The sequence below is a fragment of the Lontra canadensis genome, unplaced genomic scaffold, assembly GCF_010015895.1.
Source record: "Lontra canadensis isolate GAN:19392208 unplaced genomic scaffold, GSC_riverotter_1.0 scaffold62, whole genome shotgun sequence".
In the NCBI taxonomy this organism is placed as follows: Eukaryota; Metazoa; Chordata; class Mammalia; order Carnivora; family Mustelidae; genus Lontra; species Lontra canadensis.
This window is the reverse complement of record NW_022631056.1, coordinates 4,650,154-4,670,326: the sequence shown is the minus strand read 5'-3', so window position 1 is coordinate 4,670,326 and position 20,173 is coordinate 4,650,154. Positions and strand designations below refer to the sequence as shown.

The 20,173-nt window shown below is 35.4% G+C and overlaps 1 pseudogene; it reads left to right on the top strand.

Moving 5' to 3' along the window:
• The first annotated feature begins 3,530 nt into the window (after positions 1-3,530).
• Positions 3,531-20,173, top strand: part of LOC116879624 — a 36,883-nt pseudogene continuing 20,240 nt past the window's right edge.

Here is a 20,173-nt window from a genome sequence, read left to right as displayed (position 1 = left end):
AGAAGTGGAGAGTTTATAGAAAAGACCATCTTGAAAGAATTAGTAACTTTCAGTTAAGTGTCACACAAAGCACATAAGCGTCATAGGCACAGGGTGGAATAATATTCTGACCCCTTAATTGTCCTGCCTTCTTATTTACTTTTAGGGCTTTTCCACTGGCCAGATACAAGGAGCCAATGGAAAAAAGAACCCATTAATGTATATTATTTAAATCAATCACTTGGGGCAAATAATCAGGTGCAAAATAATAGAAAATACATCTTGCGGGAAAACTACACAGCACATCACAATTCAATATCTAGGATACAATGAGAGATGTAAGTGCCAAGAGTAGGAGAGGCATAAGTCCTCAGCAGAATATTTTCTGCTGGAAGGCAAATTACCACAGGAAGGGAAGGGAAATTATAATCAGAAATTCACTTGATGAAAAAAGAAGTAAGAACCAATATGTTCATTAGATTGATTAAAGATTATTAACACCAAGTTATAATGACCTGATGTACTCATCTTCACTACAGTGACATTCTTCATTTCTCTTTTTAAAATAAGGTTTTGAATTTTGCACATGTCTTCAAGGAGCTCATAGTGAAGTGAAAAAACAGTGAAGGATAATACAATTCACCATAGGTGCTATGTCAGACATACACACAAAGTACATCAGACCTCAAATAAAGTCACTTACATAGACTAATGGATCCAGGGAGTTTCTTGGTAAGGAATATCTGGGTAGGGTATTAAGGATTAGTAGATGTTAACTAGGAAAGAAGAATGAGAAGCATTTTGAGCAGAAACAACACCGTGTGCAAAGGTAGTACGGACTACAAGGAAAATTTCAAATTGTAATCTATTATGTCTGCGATGTGTGTGTAATCAGTGTGACAAGGGATGTTCATGTAGCCAGGAACAAAATCAAGCCAAGGCTTTTACATGCTAAGAAATTTATACTTTACCCTGGCATTAATTGGAGAGCTATAGAAAAAGTGTAAAGCTTGGGAATAGCCTGAATCCTGAAAGAAATCCACCCACTAAATAGCTACTCTTTCCCCTAGCCAGTGTTAAAGACATTCTGGCAAATCCTTGTGCTGCTTCAGGCTCTACTTTTTTAGAATTAAAGCTAATGATTGCCCTTCTGTTTATATGTTCTCCTTTCTGACAGTGGTTAACTAACTTGTTAAATTTAATTTTCTGTTACAATCAATTTCCAAATCTTCTGAAGTAACCTTAACTGAAAATGGATATCCAGGATCTCCTCAGTCACATATTTATGTATTTTTTCCCATGGAGTCAGTTACTTACATGGTAGCATACCTTTGTCAGTCAACCCAAGTCAACCCAAGAACACATTTCACAGATTTTATTTTAGGTAATATCTTTTGGGTTTAGGAATTAATTGCTCTTATTCTTAGGTATTGGTTAAAATTAAGTGAAGAATTCAGAACATTAGATCAGCTCTTTAGGAAGCTTATCTCTGAATGGAAGAAAATAATTTTATATTCTTATTAGATCATACATTAAAATATCAGAATTATGAATATATACGTTATAGATAGACATTATTAGATGGATGGATAGATATAAGGATATACAGAGATTGAGCCTGATTGCTTCCAAATGGGAAGGAATTTATGGAAGGCTGAGACTGATCACTATAAGCAAGAAAATGAATATATAAAGAAACAAGTTCCCAAAATAAAAAATTAATTTTGTATATAAATGAGAGAAAAACCAGGGCAAGAAAAAAAATCTCCATATATCTTTCTCTAAGAAATAAAAAAAACAGAAGTAGCAAGTGAAGATAAATAGCACTTCTAAGATACAATGTAGAACAGAGAAATTTCTCACAACAGCCTTTTTTTTTTTTTAAGTTTTATTTATTTATTTTGGCGAGGCAGAGGGAAAGGGAGCAGGAGAGGATGTCAAACAAGGAGACTCCCGGGTGAGTGCTGAGCTGATCTCAGGACCCTCAGATCACTGCGTGCACAGAAATCAAGAGTTGAGTGCTTAATCCACCGACCCACCCAGGTTCCCCTCTCACAACAGCCTTGTCTGTTGCCTATCTCAATCAACAGCCTTATCTGAGCCTATCTCAATAAAATGGGAGAATAAGGTTATGCTACTAGATAACCTTATTATCTGAATAATGAAGGTAACACAGCAAAATAGGAGTACTTAGATATATAGAAACATGTTAGTTCAGAATATAAGAATCTAATAATAACTAAAGTATTATTGACCAAAAGTGAAAAGGCTGACTAAAATTAAATAGAAAAACCTATTGAATGCAGCTACATTCAACCTGCAGCTAATTTTCTCTAGCAAGCTGTAACAGTACAAAGTTAAACTAGAAAAAAGAGATAAATAAATTAGCCTAGTGTGTAAGGTTAGAAAAGAAAATTTTAAAGACATTTTTAAAAACAAATTTTATTGTCTTTTAATTACAAAACAACAACAAGCAACTAGCTTTCAGTCTGAGGCCTTACACTGGGGAAATAAAATGTGTAATTTATAGAATACAGAAAGAATTCAGTTAAGGAATGAAGTACTATCTACATCATTGTCTTTTATGTTCAAAGATAGTTTTAATACAGTTGTTACCCAAAAACAGTGGTAAAAATGAAAGCTATAACTGATAGGGTCACAGGCTTTTTCTCCCTTTTTAATAACAGAAGTGATATTCCATGAGGGACAATGCTTTTACAGAGTAACACCAGATTGTTTCAACAACTATGTTCTTCAAAATGGGTGTCTTCATTGAATATCAATATTCCCGTGTTATGAACGGAATCATTTTCTCATGAAATTCATATTGTGAAGCTCTAATGTCCAGTATTTCAGAATATGGTTATATGTGGAGTTAGGGCCTTGAAAGAGGTAATTAAGTTAAAATGAGGGCAGTATGGTGGGCCTTAATCCAATCTGACCAGGGTCCTTATAAGAGAGAAAATTTGGACACACAAAGAGATACCAGTGATGATGCACACAGAAGAAAAATCATGTGAGGACACAGCAAAAAGATGGTCATCTGCAAGCTGAAAAGATAGGCTTCAGAAGAAACCAAACATTTGCAACCTTGATTTTGGACTTCTATCCATAACAGAAAGAAAATAAAATTCTATTGTTTAAGCCACCTAGTTAGTGGTATTTGGTTATGGCAACCTAAGCAATTAATACAGATTTTGGTACTGAGAAGTGGGGTGCTACTGTAAAAAACATTTAAAAATGCAGAAGTGGCTTTAAAACAGAGTAAAGGGTCAAGGTTGGAAGAATTTTGATGTGCACGTGAGAAAAAGTCACAATTACTTTAAAATGAGATTGTTGGTAAAAATATAAAAGATGCTTCTGGTCAAGTCATTCAGATGGAAATAAGGAACATGTTATTGGACTGATGGAAAGGCAATTCATATCAGAAAGAATTTGTCTGAATTGTGTTCTAGTTTTTGTGGAAGACAGAATTTGTGCACAATGAAATCCAGTGTTTAGCTGAGGTGATTTCTAAGCAAAATATTGAAGGTATAGGTTGATTTCTCCTCATGGTTTGTAGTAAAATACAAGAAAGAGATGAACTGAAGGAATTATTAAACAAAAAGGGTGCAGAACTTGAAGCTTTGAAAAATCCTCAACCTATCCATACTGCAAAAAATGAAAAACTATATTCTGAAGAGAACACCAAGGGTGTGGCTGAACAATCACTTGATGAAGAGATTATGGGTATGACTTACATGTGTGAGTCATATGTATAAATCATATATAACTCATACATGGTTGTATATAAGGATATCTCAGCAGAAGAAGGGAATAGACATGGGGTTCTACCAGTAGAAACACCACCAGCTTGGACTAAAGAACAGAAAAGAAATGAAACAAAGGAAAACTGTCAGAACAGAAAAGACAGGAAAACAGAGTTATCTGGCTGTGAACATTCCTTATCCTTAAAGAAAAGGGAAGAATGACACAGAAGGTAATGAAGAAATCAGTAGGGTGCCACTACCACTACAGCTATAGAAGATGCAGGCCCAAGGTGGTCTCTGCCTTGGTTTCTGTAGGGCAGGACTGTTGCCCAGAGCTGACTGGGCAATACCACCACAACAGGGTGCCCAGAAGATGAGAACACCATCTTGTGAGCCTGGAGGACAGAGCCCTGAACCAAAGAGGATTATCTCAAGCCTTAAAAACTAAAGGAATTTCTCCTGCTAGGTGTTAGGCTTACTTGAGACCTGTGACTGGATTCTTCTTTCTGTTTTCCCCATTTTGGAATGGGAATGTCTATCCTATGCCTGTCACATGTTTGTGTTTTGTAAGAACATAATACTATATGTGTACTATGGTTTTACTGGATACAGTTTCACAGCTGGAGATGAATTTTACCTTGGGATAAATTACCCATACCTGATTCAGTCACAGCTGAGAAATCGATTTTAGGAATTTCCAATTCTTTATAATGGGCTATGAGAAAGCCTGCACCACCTTTGCACTTTGAAGAGATGCATTATCTTTATTACACTGGACAACAAAGAAAACTGTTCTCTGCTCTACAAAAATGATGCTTTCTCTATCTTGTAAGCCTGTTTCATGATCTAAACCTCTTGAAAAAATCTTAAAAAACTTAATGCCTCGGGATGCCTGGGTGGCTCAGTTGGTTAAGTGGCTGCCTTCAGCTCAGGTCATGATCCTGGCATCCTGGGATCGAGTCCCACATCAGGCTCCTTGCTCACAGGGAGCCTGCTTCTCCCTCTGCCTCTGCCTGCCATTCTGTCTGCCTGTGCTCACTCTCTCTCTCTGACAAATAAATAAAATCTTTAAAAAAAAAAAAAAAAAACTGAATGCCTCTACTTGCAAGATGTGTATAAATGACACACCCATGGAGAATTCTCTCCTAACAACAATTAGTAGAAAAGTTTTCTGTTTCTTGTTCGGCACGCTTGAATTCGTGCTATCATGTTCATTTCTTTATGTCCTTCCTGGAGAATTCCTCTTCATCAAAGCCATTTGTGAAAGTACACAAAAATTAGCCCTCCTTTTCAAAGTCTTATGTCATGAAATCATACCTGGTTTTCCTCTGAAGCTTTAGCATTTGCCTCCCCATAGCTGTATTTACCAAAGTAATTATAATCCAAAGAATAAGGTAAGTGCTACATGAGTGGTACAAATTGTGATGAAAGAACCACAAAAGGAAAAAGTAATAATAATTTACGTGGAAAGGATCTGGAACGTCTTCTCAGAAAATAGGGTTTAAGGAAGGTCTGAAAGAACAGTTGAGGCATGACAATCAAAATTTCATTGCTTGGGAAAGAATTACATGAGCAAAGAAAGCAGGTTGTAGGAAGCAAGGTGGATACTTGGAACAGCAGAGAACAAATCTGCAAGGTTAGGTCAAAGCAATAGGATATGAACATACTTTTTCATATTGTTTTGTGATTCAAATTCTGTTACTGTTAAAATGTCTGGGACATATTGTGTGTACATTATGCAGAACAAGAAGGAAAAGGCAGAGTCAGCAAAAAGAAGTTCACGATAGCCTGCTGTGACAAGCAAAGCAAATGAGAAGCTTGTTTGACAAAAATAGATTCTACAGGCCAGTGTCCGTTCCTGATGTTGACAGAGGCAGAGGAGATGTGCATAATATAGAGCATTTATCAAGGTGATGTCAAAGGATGGTGGTTCCCATCTGGGAACTTGGTCTAGGATTATGATTTACAAAGGGCAAAGAAAGACTTCTGAATGTGTAGGTCATTGCAAAAAAAAAAAAAAAAATCTATCATTTAATTTATCATAATGGAATTTCTTAAATTTTTCACAAAATTTGAAAGCTATCCTAAAAAAGTAGATGATTTGATATTATATATAAAAATCTTTAAAGGCAGTTGAAGTAAAAAATATCTTCTGATTTCACAAGCCTATGACAAGTATGTAATAATTTCATTAATTCTGTAGTTTGTCATAGAAAATCTAGTCATATAATTTTTAACAGTATTGCAAGTTACATATTAATATTTAATTCCCTTCTTTTATATCTGCATGGTTATCTTAAATCATTTCCATATGCAGTAGCTATATATCTCAATCCTAAACTTGAGTGCTCAAGAAAAAGTATTTTCTTTTCTGCAAGTCAATGTTATTTCTGATTCCAAGTCCCTTTCCCTTCAGATACTCAGCCTTTCTCCCATCCTTCAGGACATTCTATAGTCCTGGTATCTTGATTCAGCACCAAGGCGTTATAGCAATCACTTCTCTTAATAGACAAGTCCTTATTCCTGACTACATGGCTACTCCAGGACGATCGGTTCTCTTCAGCATCCATGCTTTGATTGGCAGCCAGTCACTTTGAAAGGTTGTCTTTGGTTCTTCTTACTAGAATCACCACATAGTCAGTTTTCTTTTTCTCACTTCATTAATGCCATAATTGTATGAGTCTGTGAGAAAACTGTTTCTTCACAATGCTCTAGCTAACTCCCTCCCTTCCCCTTTCCTGTGGTATCTCACCTATGCTATGGCGTGAGTCCCTGGCTTCTGAGCTGGAGAGGAATATTTAGTTAGCATAACCGGCATGTTTCCCAAAGCTAACACTAAGGAAACAGTCCAGAGCATTGCAGGACTGGTAAAACACAGGCAAATTGAAGAAATAAGTAAATCTATTCAGAATAATAAGTGTTAGGGTTCTACTGTTAGGTAAAGAAGGTACAAACATTAAAGGGGACAAAGCTAGAGCAAATCTGAGGTACTCATGTGAACATATGGTTTTTACATAGAAATAGATACAGATAATGTGTAAGTGCATTTGTGTGTCACCCTATAGGTAACAAACACACACTTGGTTCCCAGATGGGGGTTTCTAAATCCATTCTCCAATTAAAAAAACAACAACAAAATGTTTCCGGGGCTTTAGCTAGGAAAATGTAAGATTAACCTAAAACATTCTGTTATGCCAGAATAAAAGGGAGCTTATTGAAGGATTGATAGGGACTTTTTAAAAGAATGGAGAAGTTGAGGGTGCCTGGGTGGCTCAGTGCGTTAAACCTCTGCCTTCACCTCAGGTCATCACCTCAGGGTCCTCGGATAGAGTCCCACATTGGGCTCTCTGCTCAGCAGGGAGTCTGCTTCCCTCTCCCCCTCTGCCTGCCTCACTTCCTACTTGTGATCTCTCTCTCCCTCTCTGTCAAACAAATAAATAAAATCTTAAAAAAAAAAAAAAAAGCATAGAGAAGTTGACCTTAAGATGGTCCCACTGACTAACCCTGGGAAAAAATTAATATCAAAATAAATAGTGATAGTAATTTATTGTAGCCCATTGAAAATTAAAAATAGAAGAGAAATATGTACCTTATAGTAGAATGGCAACTAACAATTATAGAAGGCATAGTGAAATTAGAAAATCACCATTCCATGATCATCATCATAAGAAGCAATTCAGGAAGAATCATCAGTGGATGCTAAAATTAGTAGATCAATGTTTGATGCAAAACAGGATATTGACATAGTCACAAAGTATCCTCCCACAAAATATTTTTTATTTATGTATAAGTACAAGATATTTATTAAGCTTAGAAAGGAAAAATTTGGCAGACACAATTTTAAACAAGTGGTAAAAACTAATCTTACTAACTATAGGACAAACTGTATGCCCTCCAATAAGACAGACTAAGAAGAACACTATATTACTTTTGTGGTATTCCCAAATTGCACAGCTGGAAATAAATTATAAGAAAACATCATAGAGGGGCGTCTGGGTGGCTCATTCCTTAAGTGTCTGCCATTGACTCAGGTCATGATCCCTGCTAAGCAGGAAGTCTGCTTCTTCCTCTCCCATTCCCCCTGCTTGTGTTCCCTCTCTCACTGTCTCTCTATCTCTGTGTCAAATAAATAAATAAAATCTTTAAAAAAAGAAAGGAAGAAAACATAGAATACATACATCTTAAGAAAAAAAAGTCAAGGCCATAAAAGATAAAGAAAGATTGAAAGAGTCTGTTGGGTCCCCCAAAATTGGATACCCCAATAATGGGTCCGTGATTAAAGGAGCGAGACTTATACAAAGCGAAGGTCAAGCAAAGCTTTATTTCGCACCAAGCATCAAGAATCTAACCGAACGTTTGGGGACGCACCTCTTACAAGAGAGGGCGACCCTTCTCTGTTTCACAGACTAGCTTTTAAGGGAAAAGGCCATGCTGTCGGGCCTGGCCATGCACAGGTGGCCAATGAGATTGTAACACACACAGGAAACTCCACAGTGATGCTAGGTGACCAATTAAGTTACAATTTACCCTAGTAGACATTTGAACCAGCCTATTATACCTTGATTGGGATTGGCACCCAAAAGGGTCCCAAAGGGCGGGGCCCATACTCCTTGGTAACCAGGGAGACAGTATGCAGCAGCCCCCCCCCCCCCCATCAGAGGTCTCCACCTGGCCTGACCCACCCTTGTATCTAGGCTTTGTTACCTGAAGCTGGTTTCTGGGACTTGTCTCCAAGTAAATCCCCTGGGGGAAGGGGAGCAGGCACAGTTTCTAAATAGGTCCTTACAAGTCTAAACACACATGGCCTCTAAATGCAATGTGTCATCTGGATTGGTTTATGGACCAGAAAAGAAATGAACAGAAAGAAAAAAAAAATATTTTACTCTATAAAGGGAATTATCAGAAAAACTGGTAAAATTTATATGCGTGGAGGTTAGATGATAGTATTGTATTCTGGCTAATTTCCTTATTTTATTGGGTACATTAGAGTTATGAAGGACAGTGCCGTTGCTTTTAGGAAACACTGAAAATTTGGGGAATCTAGGTCATTGTATCTGCAACTTATTCACAAATGGCTCAAGACAGAAAGAAACAGAGAAGGAAATGTAAAGGTCTAAAAATTGTAGAATACAGGTAAAGGTTTGTGTTAGGCAGGATTAGTCAAAGAAAAAAGAACCAATAGCTTATAAATAGATACATAAGAGGAGATTTATTATGGAAATCGGCTCACAAAATTATGGAGGCTGAGCTGTGCCATTTGCAAACTGGAGCACCAAGAAAACCAGTGGGATAATTGAGCTCAAGTCTGAAGGACCATGACTAAATTCTATACCTGAAACTAATATTACACTGCATGTTAACTAACTGGAACTTAAATAAAAATCTTGAAGGAAAAAAAAAAAAATGAAGGTCCAAGAACCAGAGGAACCGGTAATGCAGCTCTTAGTCCTTGTTCAAAGTCCTAAGAACTAGGCACTCTGACTTCCAAAGTGGGAGTAAATGGATGTCCCAGCTCAACAGCAGAAAGAGTGAGAGTTTATTCTTCTTCCACTTTTTTGTTCTTTTCAAGCACTCACCAGCTTGGGTGATAGATATTTTAGTACAGGCAGATCTCTTTACTCAGTCCATTGATTCAAATGCTAATCTCTTCCAGAAATACCCTCATAGACACACCCAGAAATAATGTTTACCAGCTATCTGGGCATTTCTTAGCCCAGTCAACTTGACACATAAAGTTGACATTTATAAGGTTGTACCAAAATTCTCTGTACCGTTCACGAGGATTTTCTGAAATTTTTAAAAATTATTTAAAAGTAGAAGTTAATGCCAGATACTGCTATTGCTCTATCTTGAAACCCAAACTCTCTTTTACCTCCTACTGTTCTTCTTAATTTTCCTAAGGGCTTACAAGTTTGGAAAACACATGCCAGGAAACGTTGCAGCAAACTTTTACTTCCCACCCTTCCATATAGTTCTTCTCACAAGATGCATGTTGTCACATTAAGAATACTTTCTACTGGGGCACCTGGGTGGCTCAGTGGGTTAAGCCTCTGCCTTTGGCTCAGGTCACGATCTCAGGGTCCTGGGATGGAGCCCTGAACTGGGCTCTCTGCTCAGCAGGGAGCCTGCTTGCCCCTCTCTTTGCCTACCTCTCTGCCTTCTTGTGATCTCTGTCATATAAATAAATAAAATCTTTAAAAAAAATACTTCCTATTATCTTTGCCATTATATAAAACAAGTATATAATTCTGAAAAATCTATAGAACGCAATTACTGGGCTATAATATTTTGTAGTTAGAAAGTTAAGGTATAATGAAAAATAACTTAGAAGAATGCTTAATGAGCAAGTGTTAAAGTCAGTATTTGAAGATAAAGCCAATGTCAAATAATAACAACACAGGACAAACTTCCAGAGTAAAGAAAAAAATCAGAAATTTTATTAAAATTAAATAAATAAAATTAAAATTTTATTATTAAAATTTCACTGGTCAGAGTTCTGAATTTTGACATGACCATGCAAGAACAATTATTTTCCGACATACTGAACAGTTAGATCGCTACTGTAGGCACAGTAATGTGCATTATGAAGCTAAACATATGCTCCCTTTCAGCTGAGGTCACAAAAAAACAAGACAGTTTTTGGCTCACTCTCTTACTATATATGTTGCTGCTGCTGCTGCTGCTGAAGTCACCCCAGGTTATTCAGCATTACCTTCTTTTCATATGAAATAACAAGCACTTATTTTTCATTTGTGGACTCCAGCATTTGGTTTATGGTAGCAATGCAACATCACTGAGGCGATCCCACACATTAAAGCTTTCTGCAATACCCTGGATGCCTTCAGATTATTTCCAGAAGCAGGTTTAAAATAACAACCTTCAAAGACAAGCAATTCTGGAATGGCTGAGTAAACTTCAAAATTTGATTCCTTTTTATAGACATAAAAACAGTGGATAAACTGTCAAAATCAACTTTTTCAGAAATCTAGAAATTCACCAAATGCTTACAATAATTCAGGGAGCATATATCAAGAAAAATTGCTGAATCTTGGTTAAGAACAGTGGTGGGTTTTGTGGCACTTTCACTTACCCTATTCCCAGTCTCCTTTCCCCAGATCCATGAAAACCTTGGAAATCAGCAAGACTCTCAAACATGGTAGCTGTGAAAACAGTAGATTAACAATCAATGGGATAGATGCAGACGGAGTTTGGAGTCTCCCCCAAAGCTGCATCATCAGAGAACTTTCAGTAATTGAACTATCAGGTAATTCCCTGAGAAGTCCTGTAACCATCCCTCAGAACAACGTACTGCTTAAAATATAATCTATGAAAACTTATACTAGTTACCAAGCATGCTTAGCTATAGCTTTAGAAAAACATGTACTGGCAACAGGCCTCTGGGGGAGAGGACGATAGACATCCTTGAGACCCAGCAGCTGGGGATGCCCTGCTCACTCAAGGCCGAATGCCACCTGCTTCATTTTTCCATTATCTCCCCTTCCCCAGAGCATCAGCAGTTAGTCAGAAATCCTTTAGTTTGGGCTAGCCCACTACAGGTCATGTACTACGTGACCAGACATATTTTGCCTTTCTTCTTACATATCTACAAGACTCATGGTCAATGTGTAATCTACTCTGGCTTCTTTGTTGGTTCTTACCCACTTTCTAATAAGTATGAGACTGAGGAATTTTTCGGGGCAACAGTCCTTTCTACTGTCGCCCCCTGCTCCCATTCTCTTGCAGCTGGCTTGTTCATGCCTCATTCTTCTCCCTTGTGCCATCAGGAGGCAGCAAGTCCTATTCACAGGGTTTCTCTTCATTTGACTATACCAAGACCCCCCTCGGTGTGAAAAGCACTTTCTCCAGGGCATTTCTTTAAAAACAAAACCGGAAAGAAAAGAAAAAAGGAAGAGGAGAGGAAAGAAAAAGAAAAAAAGAAAAGGAAAAAAAGGAAAAGAAAAGAAAAGAAGAGAAAAGAAAAGAAAAGAAAAGAAAAAGAAAAGGGAAAATAAGTGAAATCTTGGGCAATTATATAACATCACAGCTGCCTGAAGCAGCAATACCAATTAGGGCAAACAACTGACCAAAAACCATGAAAGAAAAATACAGGCAATTAGGTAATTAAAAGTAATAAAAAGACATTCAAATTGAAAGGAAGGAAGTAAAACTGTATGTACAGATAATATGATCTTGTATGAAAAAAAGAAAATCCTAAGGAATTTACACACGTGCTGTGTACTCATGCCCATGCACACACACACACACACACACACACACACACACACACTGTTAGAACTAATATATGAGTTCAGATAGATTTCAGGATCAATATACAAACAGCCATTGCATTCCTATACACTAACAATGAATACTCAAGACATGAAATTAAGAAAACAATTCCATTTACAATAGAATCAAAAAGAACAAAGTACTTAGAAATAACTTTAACAAAAGAAGTACAAGACTTATACACTGAAAACCACAAAACATTGTTGAAGTAAAAGATTTAAATAAATGGGAAGACATCAAAACTGGAAGACTTGATAGTGTTAAAATGATCATACTCCTCAAACTGATCTACAGATTCAATACAATACCTATCAAAGTCTCATCGTTTTTTTTACAGAAACTGAGAAGTTAATTCTCAAATTCAGATGGGAATGCAACAGGCCTAGAACAGGTAAAACAATTAAAAAAAAAAAAAAAAACTTGGAACACTCATTCTTCCTGGTTTGAACTTATTACAAAATTAGAATAATCAAGACAGTGTGGTACTGGCATAAATACCTAAAATATATATAATGTGTGTGTGTAGATATATAATATATATGATTTGGGAAACAAAAGCAGAAGAAAAATTATTACATTTCCTTACTATTTGTAGCCCATTGACAAGTCCTTGAAATAGGCAGAATGACATTCCTCTAGAGACTCACCTGCCTTGATATTAATACTTTGCTAAGGGCAAAAGGCAATCTTAGCCCACCAGAATGCTATAAGTCGATTTTCATGTATAAAAATTCCTTTGGAAACTTCCTTTATCTCTACCCCCACAGATACATGTTGGCAATCATCTCTCGAGCATAAGAACCACTGATCTATATCTGAAGGGTCTCATGACTAAGGTTTTATTAGACAGTAATAAATGACCTTTTCCCAACAATACTTTGCCCCTCAAGGTCCTGGAAATCTTGCTTCCAAAATTCCTTTGAAACTTAGGCTATCCCTAACCCCCTCCCAGCTTGAAAATATATAATGGCCCACTCCTCATGACCCCAGGACCCCTCTTTCTGCCCACAGGTTCTGTCCCCTTGCTTTAATAAAACTACCTTTTTGCACTGAAGATGTCTCAAGAATTCTTTCTTGGCCATTGGCTTTGAATGCTAAGGTCGTTCCTACATTAATATATATACAAAATACATAAATACATAATATAAGTAAAATATATAAAAGGAATAAGGTTGAGAATCCAGAAATAAACCTATTTTGTTAGGTTCAACAATTTACATTTATTGTCGATTGATTTGTGGCATAGGTACCACAACAATTTAATAAGGAAAGGATATTTTCAGTCATTGATGCTAGGATAATTGGATATCCACATAGAAAAGTTAGAATATCTCACAAGACACACAAAACTAAACTCAATATGGATTACACACTCAATATAGGAGCTAAAACTATAAAATATAGAAATATATCTTTTTTACCTTGTATTAAGCAATGGGTTCTTATATATGACTTCAGAAGTATAAGCAATATCAAAATTAAAAATTTATGTGCCTCTTCAGATTACTAACTAGTTCTTAAAAAAAATTATGTGCCTCAAAAAACATCTTTTAATTTTCTTAATTTTTAATTTATTATTTATTGAAATATATTTGATATGAACATTGTGTAAATGTAAGTATACAACATGTTAATTTGTTGCATTTATATATTGTAGTATGACTGCCATTACAGTGATAATCAGCACCTCTATCACATCACATTATTATCATCTCTTTTCAGTGGCCGGAATAATTGAGTCTCTTAGCAAGTTTGATGATTATAATACAATATTATTGATGTCAAAGAACATCAATAAAGTAAAAGACATCCATAAAATGTGGGAAAATATTTGCAAATCATGTATCTGCTAAGGAACCTGTACCCAGAATATACAAAAAACACTTAAACAATTCAACAATACAGAGACAAATGACCCAATTAGAATAATGAGCAAAGGATTTGGATAGATAATTCCCCCAAGAATGAATACAAATACCCAATAAACACATCAGAAGATGCTCAACACTACTTATCACTATTGAAATGCAAATATAAACCACAATGAGCTGCCACTTTACACCTATAAGAGTGGCTAAAAAAGACAGTGAGTACTGGTAAGATGTGAAGAAATCAGAACTCTCCTACATTGCTGGTGGAAACAAAATGGCAGCCACTTCAGAACACATTTTGGCAGCTTCTCAAAATGTTAATGGAGAATTACCATATGACCAGCAATTCTGCTTCTAGGTATAAACCCATGAAAAATGAAAATTTGTCCACACAAAACCTGTAAACAAATGTTCATAGCATCATTAAGCATAATGGCTCAGGAGTGAAAACAACCAAGTATTTCCCAGCTAATATCGCATAAACAAAATGTGCTGTACTCATACAATGGAATATTATTTCTTATTTCTTTTAAATGAAGTATTGATTCATGTTGCAACATAAACCTTGAAAACATTATGCTAAAATGAAGTCAGTTATGAAAGGCCATTTATTATATGACTCTATTCATATGAAATATCCAGAATGGCAAATCTGTACAAAGAGCAGATTAGGGGTTGCCTGGATCCAGAGGGAAGGCTGGAGGGCTGGAGAATGACAGCTAAGGGGTGCAGGGTTTCTTGCTGGGGTAATGAAAATGTTCTAAAATCGACTTTAGCGATTGTTGCACAAGTCAGCTACTACACTAGAACCCACTGAAGTATAAACTCTAAGTGGGTGAATGACATGATAGATGAATTTTATCTCAATAAGGCTGTTAAAAAAGAAAATTTCAAAAAAAATTATAGCTCTTGCTTACATTTTTATTTCTAATGCTTTTTAAACGAGTATGCAACCTCAAAAGATCCCTTGAGAAAATTCTGCTCTTAAATCTTAGATCTGGAAATGTGGTCTGGAACAGTGTAATTGGATTTCAAAGCAACAAAATCATCTTAGAATTTCTCTCTGTAGCTCTGCTCTCCTTACCTATATGCCAATTTTAGCATCAGTCCTAGAAAGGACTAATAAGTGGATCCTTACTGCAGGTAACATGTAAGAAACATTGACAATTTTCCCATTTCACAAGCAGGTTCTAGCCATTGTACTCCGTGGGCAACTCTTGGTTATGTGTTGCTATATTGGTAATGTTCACTACAATGCATACTGTAAGGTTTTCTTTGTTCAAGCAGGATTTTTAAAAAAATCACTGAGGTATAATTCACATACAACAGTGGCTTCTTTTCAGGATTACAACATAATTATTTGATATTTGAATATTTTGTGAAATAATCACCACAGTAAGTCATCAGCTGTCATATATAATTACAGAATTTTCTTTTCCTTGTGATGGGAAATTTTTGCTCTCTTAACAACTTTTAACTATGCAATAGTTTATTAACTATAGTCACAACACTGTACATTACATCCTCATGACATTTATTTTAAACAGAATGTTTTTGCCTTTTGACTCCTTTTACCCATTTCACCCACTCCTCATCTCCCACCTCTGGCAACCACCAATCTGCTTTCACTATCTATGAGCTTTTTTTTTTTTTTTTTCAAATATAAGTGATATCATGTGATATTTGTCTTTGACTTATTTCACTCAGCATAATGCCCTCAAAATCTATTCATGTTGCTGGAAGTAGCAAGATTTATTCTTTTTTATGACTTAATAATATTCTATCTTACAAACATATACCACCTTTTCTTTATCTATTCATTCATCAATGAACACTTAGGTTGTTTTTATATCTTGCCCATTATAAATAATCCTGCAATAAACATGGGAATGCATATATTCTTTTTAAGTTGTGCTTTCATTTTCTTCAGATAAATGCCCAGAAGTGGAATTCCTGGATCATATGGTAATTCTTTTTTTTTTTTTTTTTTTTTTAGGAAATCCTATACTGTTTTCCACATGGCTATACCAATTTACATTCCCACCAATAGTGCAGGAGGGTTCCCTTCACTCTACATCCTCACTAGCTTTTGTTATTTCTTACCTTTTTGATAACAGCCATTCTAATAGGTATGAGGTAATAACTTACTGTAGTTTTGATTTGCATTTCCCTGATGTTTAGAGATATTGAGCATTTTTTCACGCATCTGCTGGCTTTTTGTAAGTCTTCTTTGGAAAAAGATCCTCTGCTTATTTTTTAATCAAAAAATTTTTTTTTGCAGTTGAGTTATAGTTGTAGTGTTTTGGATATTAACTCCTCATCAGATAGATGATTTGCAAATATTTTCTCCCATTTGTAGGTTAACCTTTTTATTTTGTTGATGGTTTTCCTTACTGTGCAGAAGCTTTTTAGTTTGATATGGCTCTACTTGTTTTTTGCCACCTTTGTTTTTTGAATCAGCAAAAATCCATATGTCAAGGAGTTTATCACCTATGTTTTCTTCTAGGAGTTTTATGATTTCAGGTCTTATATTCAAATCTTTAATATGTTTAGAGTTAATTTTTACAAATAGTGTAAGATAGTAGCCCAGTTTCATTCTTTTGCATGTGCCTATCCAGTTTTCCCAACATCATTTATTGAAGAGACTGTCCTTTCCCCATTGCATGTTCTTGTCTCTTTGTTGTAAATTAAATGACCATCTAGTGTGGATTTGCTTCTGGGATCTCTATTCTGTTCCATGATCTATTTGTCTCTTTTTAGGACAATGCCATACTGTTTTGATTACTACAGCTTTGTGGTAGAGTATGAAATCAAGGAGTGTCATGTCTCCAGTTTTGTTCTTTCTAAGATTGCTTTTACTACTTAGGGCCTTTTGTGCATCCATACAAATTTTAGGATTATTTGTTCTATTTCTATAAAAAAAAAAAACAATGGAATTTTGATAAGTATTGCACTGAATCTGTAAGTTGCTTTGAGTAGAAGGGAGATTTCAGCAACTGTGATTCTTCCAATCCATGAGCATCAAATATATTTCCATTTATTTGTGTCTTATTTAATTTCTCTCATTGGTGTCTTACAGTCTTCAATGTATAAGTCTCTCACATCCTTGGTTAAATTTATTCCTATGTATTTTTTTTTATGTAATTGTAAATGAGATTTTTTTCATTTGTTTTCTGATACATCACTATTAATGTACAGATAGGCAACATATTTCTGTATATTGATTTTATATCTGCAACTTTACTGAATTATTTGCTGGTTGTCACATGTTTGGGGCAGAGTCTTTAGGGTTTTGTATATATAATATGTCATTGCATATAGTCACAAATTTACTTCTTTTCCAATTTAGATAACTTTTAATTCTTTTTTGTTCCTAACTCCTGTGACTTGGACTTCCAATTCTATGTTAATTAAAAGTGGTGAGAGTGGGCATCCTTGTTTTGTTTCTGATATTAAAAGGAAAACCTTTGGCTTTTCACCATCGAATATGACGTTAGCTGTGGGCTTGTCATAAGTGGCCTTTATTACATTGAGGTATATTCCCTCCATACTCATTTTGTTGAAAGTTTTTATCACAAATGGTTATTGTCAACTGTTTTTTTTTTCTGCATCTATTGAAGTGATCATATAATTTTTATCCTTCATTTTGCAAATGTGGTGTATCACATTGATTGATAGGCACATATTTAACCATCCTTGTATCCCTGGAATAAAAACCACTTGATTACTGGGTATGATCTTTTTAATGTGTATTTGAATTCAGTTTGCTAACATTTTGTTGAAGATTTTTTCATCTAGATTCATCAGGGATAGTGACCTGTAATTTTCTTTTCTTCTGGTGTCCTTGTCTGGTTTTGGTATCAGGGTAATACTGGCCTTGTAAAATAAGTTTGGAAGTGTTCTCTCCTCTACTTCTTGGAAGAGTTTGAGAAGGACTGGTATTAATTCTTCTTTGAATGCTTGGTAGAATTCACCAGTGAAGCTCTCTGGTTCTGAACTTTTATTTGTTGGGAGGATTTTGATTACTGATTCCATCTTCTTACTAGTAATTGGTCTATCCAGATTTTCTCTTTCGTCATGTTTCAGTCTGAGAAAACTCTAGGAATTTACCCATTTTTTCTAGGTTAACCAATTTGTTGGCACATATTTATAATATGTAAAGAACACCTGAAAAGTCATTGAGGGGTACCTGGGTGGCTCAGTGGGTTAAGCCTCTGCTTTTGGCTCAGATCATGACCTCAGGGTCCTGGGATCAAGCCCCACATCAGTCTCTCTGCTCAGCAGGGAACCTGCTTCCCCCTCTCTCTCTGCCTGCAGCTCTGCCTACTTGCAGTCTCTCTCTCGGTCAAATAAATAAATAAAATCTTTTTAAAAAGTCATTGAAAAATAACTTTCTCAACTTACAATAGGGTTATAGCCTGATAAACCTATCATAAGTTGAAAATATTTTAAGTTGGAAAATGCATTTAATAAACTTTATCTTCCAAACATCATAGCTTAGCCAAAACTATTTAATGTGCTCAGAACAATAACAATAGCCTACAGTCAGGTAAAATCATCTAACACAAAGCCTATTTTATGATAAACTATTTAATACTCATGTTATTTTATTGAATACTGTACTGAAAGTGAGAAACCGAATAGTCGTATGGGTACAGACTATTGTTTACCCTCATGTGGCTGATAGGGAGCTGTGGCTTGCTGCCACTGCCCAGCATCATGAGAGCATCATACTGCATATTGCTAGCTTGGTAAAATAACAAATTTAAAATTCAAAGGATAATTTCTATTGAATGCATGTTGCTTTTGCATCACTGTAAAGTCAAAATATCATAAGCCGAACCCTAGTAAGTTGAGGACCCTCTGTAACTCTATTATTTCATGTAGCTTGGCTTTGACTTAAGGTCAGTTATCTGCTTATATTATGGTAGGTAACAGTTACTCTATGAACATATAATTAATGTGTATGAACACACACATAAATCTTCATACTTGCTATACCATCAGTGAAAAAATTCATGACACTTTCTATAAAGCTTTTCCATTCTGGAAATATATTTTCATTCACACTCAGTGTAATGTAAACTGTGAAAGACTCAGAAATACCTAAGCAATGAGAAAAGTAGAAGTACAGAATTAGTCATTATTTCATTCTGCTGTTGAATTCAAACTCTTGATTGAAGGTTTAGTCTCCATATATTCACATCTAGAAGGAATTATCTTCTTAAACTATTTGTTTAGAAGCTATTGTCTTAAGGTTTAATTAGTGAGAACAAAGTATGTTTTGGTTGGATATTCTGTTTATAATTCATTTTCACAAGATGTGAAAAATTAACAAGAAATTTTTCTTAAAAAGTCATGTTCTAATGTCCTAACTGTAAGTAGTTTCAAATTTAAAATATTAAAGTAGTTTAATGCTGTAAATGCTAGTCCCTTACTTTACTTACTTGAAGTTCTCAATCACATTATGTGCCATCAATTAGTGATGTATTTTAACTTTGAAAAAATATCTATACTTTTCAATGATTAATGGATTCTCAACATAGAAAACATTTAAGGTTATTTTCCACCCCAACTGATATGGAGAATATTCTATCCATCTAAAATGCATATTCAGATGTCAAAAATAAAATCAAATGATATATCTGCCTATGTTCCTGAAATTAACTGAATGTGATGATAACCTTTGTGAGCAAATCAACTGAAGATGAAAAAATGACATGGTATTAAGCATTCACTATTTGGCTTCACAAATACTGAAGCTGAACCCAAGGCTGAAGAAAGATTAGTAGCCAAAGTTGAACTTGGGCGCACATGAAGAAGGCACCTAAAAAGCCAAGGTAAAAGCATGTCACTCAACATTCTTTGAAAACTTGCCAGGCATTAGCGAGGCCATCCAGACATTCCAGAGAATGTGTGAACTTTACAGTTTGCCTGAAACAAATACACATAAACAAAGAAAGGTATTCTTAATGTTCTTTCCTTGAGGTAGCCAACATCATTAATATTTATTTTCTTGCAAAGCCACAAAGACTTGCAAATAGCATTTGCTTTCTCTTACAAATCTACTTTTAAGAGACAACAATATATGCAAACTCTGACAATTCTCCAAATAAAAGTCTTTATTTAAAAGGAAAAAAAATCTCAAATCGTGACAGAGACTTTTCAAACTAGTCTGTTCCATTTCTCCATCATCTGCCTTTTTTATTGTATTTCACTCAGGTAATACCATTGACTGGTTCATATCAACTGAGTTATTAAAACAGATATCTGCAGAATGCATCC